At 41.2% G+C, this 2943-nt stretch overlaps 1 long non-coding RNA gene across 1 annotated transcript; it reads left to right on the forward strand.

Moving 5' to 3' along the window:
* Nucleotides 1-1152: 1152 nt before the first annotated feature.
* On the forward strand, nucleotides 1153-1724 carry LOC119646937. The gene is made up of 3 exons (XR_005248787.1): nucleotides 1153-1287; nucleotides 1395-1477; nucleotides 1538-1724. It is a non-coding gene; the product is annotated as an uncharacterized LOC119646937 (long non-coding RNA).
* Nucleotides 1725-2943: the final 1219 nt, after the last annotated feature.

A 2943-nucleotide genomic window follows, 5' to 3' on the forward strand; every position in this document is an offset into this window, starting at 1 on the left:
CACACTGTATTATAATATTACCTCCCTAGTGCATTATGGGAGTCACGATCCCTGCCTTACTGACGCAATCATCCTTAATGATATATGATCCCTCGTATGGCTTTTGCATGAACTTGTTGCGTTCACCAAAATATCAGGCTGCCGAAGCATGATTTCGAACTGGATCAAAATGAGACTTTAAGACGGGTAGCAACTGCAGACGACGCGTAGCCAGGGCCATAGAGAGAACACCCGGGCGCAAGATGAAAATTGTCCGGGTCGGAGGTATGAATTATGCGCTCTATCCCAAGTTTTCATTGAAATTTCTGCTCCAGGCCACCAAAGAAACCCCGGTCCCAGAGGAATTCCCCCTTACTGCTTTAACCATAGCTAACATAAAGTTGCTTCTTACAATGCCGTATGGTTTCGCTTTCGAACACCTATGTTATGCCACAACCAGGCTTACAAATGATCTATGCATCATTGCCAAGGTTCCTCTGAACGACTTTTCAAAAATTGAGTTCGAAATATCTTTCACTCTAATTAACATCTCTCTCGGTTCTGGGAATTAGGCATTAGAAGACCGTAGTTTCATAGAACTCTTTGATGGTCTTTATCCTTAAAACTTCTACATTGGAAGGACCAGTCAGTTTCATTTTGCATACTTTCGGGGAATATTTATACATGGTAGAACCATAGGACCAAAGAAAACTCTGGGTCTGAGGGAACACCCCCTTCTGTTCCCTTCTCATCAGAACTGGTAATCTGGAGTCGAGAACTGGAATAGTCCTCTGAAAGTGGACTCTTTTGGAAACTCCATTTCGATTCGGTTATCCACTGTTAATCCTCTTGTGGGAAGTTCTTGTTGTCAGTGGTTGATACCGCAACTCACACGGGTGAGCTAGACCTCCGCTTTTTGCACTCAGATGTTGACATGTAAGGACGGTAGAGGTGTTGCATTTCCTTTGCATAAACTGATATGAGATTCGTAAGCAAGTACGCTAAAGTAGGAGACGGAATGCAATACATATGTCCTACTATGTATGTCCAATTCATTCAATTGGATTTTGTGTCAACAGCTATAATTGACAATTGATTTCACGCCTAACTTTATTGCCCAGTAAAAATGTGGATCAACTTCGAATCGATTTGATGCTTTTTTACTTTTACTCATATAAAAGCAGTTGAAGTTGACTTTCTTTCAAATTCTGTAGTTTTCAGGAAGAAAATTGTTCAACGTTTAAAATGTGGTTCAAAACCTGTTTGTTTTCCGCTTTGATACTTGGTGTCTACTCTGCTAGCCCAGGGGTAGCAATTTATTTATTAAATTCCAAATATGATGACTGCCATCATTGGAAATATTTCCATTCATTCATGTATTCAACTGACATTCATTTTGTATATTTTTATAACAGCTTTTTGATGATATTCTTAAATCGGTGGGCGTGCAAATAGCAGATGCTGTGTTCAAAAAGAAAGAATAACTTTGGCAGAAATTGTAATGAACATTTTATCCTATCTTCATTTAAAGACATAGTCAATAGTTCTAATATTGCAGGTTGGTGCTTTTAAGACGAATACTTAATGGCTAAGGGCTGACCTCGCCACTACATTCATGTTTGCAAGTTCCGTGCTCCTTGAATTGATAATCCCGGATATAATTCCGCTAACTTAACTTAATTCGTAAAATTAACTACTTTTCAAAATCTTGAATTCAATAAACGTCCCTTGCATCAAATTAACAATTGAAATGTTTCAAAAAACTGGATAGGTCTCCAGTCAGCTGCCCCAGGTGATGTTGAGTGGAATCAAATATCTTCGACATTTCAACATTGTTTCAAAAACGATATTTTTAACAGTACCACGAGGGAACGAACAACCAATGACAGTGGACTTTCTTAATACATCCTAAGATTTGATAAACTTATCAACATTACCCAAATCTTCATCAAACCTTACCAGAGGAACAGATCACGTCTAAATTTTCATGCAGCCGTCTTATTCGCCAACCAGCATAAATGAATCGTTTACTAGGTCAAAGTTCCTCTGCCAAAATGGTCTAACAACCAAGCACATCGCGGGATTTGTAAGGTGATGACATTCTAGATTTTGAGCTTCTCGAAGAAAGATAGCACGGCTTTCAGGGGGGTAACAGAAGGAGGCGTCTTGATATCGGTTGAGTATCCCTTCCATGCAGAACCAATTTTTTTATTCTTCTGTTCCTCTTGTGTGTGGGTGTGTGAGTTGGAGAAGAGGCAAAGCCTCTGAGCAGTCAAACTCTGGTGGTCCATTGTGCCCGGTTCTTTCGTCTAACGGAATGCCCCAGATTCATTTATGTATCGCATCCTTTAGTGCGTCATCAGTACCAAATATCTGATGTCTGATGCGGCCATAGGCAGGGTACTCGCATACGAAATGTTCCCTATGACCCGCTTCCTCATTATACGGTGGACACGTATTATCCTGCAGAATCCCCATTCTAAACATATACGCGGCTAGTGAATTATGGCTAGTCAGAATGACCGCAATACCTGTGCAAGTCTTTCTGCTTTTTGATACTATAAATTTCGTAATATGTTTGTTTACGTATGACAGGAAAATTTGGGTGTGTGTGCCTAGCAGCATTAAGGCCATCTGTGACTTGTTCGCAGGTATTGATAGCAGCATTAGCCAATGTTTTTTTTATGGGTGCAAGTGGAAAGGTAACTCTCGATTGTCCGAGCTAAGTAACCAGGGACACCCAGTTTAGCCAGGGTGCCTTTAATCAAACCAAAGTTGGCTGAGTTAAAGGCATTTTTGACATCCAGCGTTACCACTGCGAAGCACTTACCGGTGGCTAATCTCTCCCGGACCAGGTCCACTACCGTTGCTATTGCATCGACAATGGACCGTGCTCTGCGAAACCCATACTGCCGCTCCGAGAGACCACCCGCAAGCTCGACCAAGGGAAGCAGCCTGTTGTAT

This window comes from Hermetia illucens, chromosome 1, assembly GCF_905115235.1.
Source record: "Hermetia illucens chromosome 1, iHerIll2.2.curated.20191125, whole genome shotgun sequence".
In the NCBI taxonomy this organism is placed as follows: domain Eukaryota; kingdom Metazoa; phylum Arthropoda; class Insecta; order Diptera; family Stratiomyidae; genus Hermetia; species Hermetia illucens.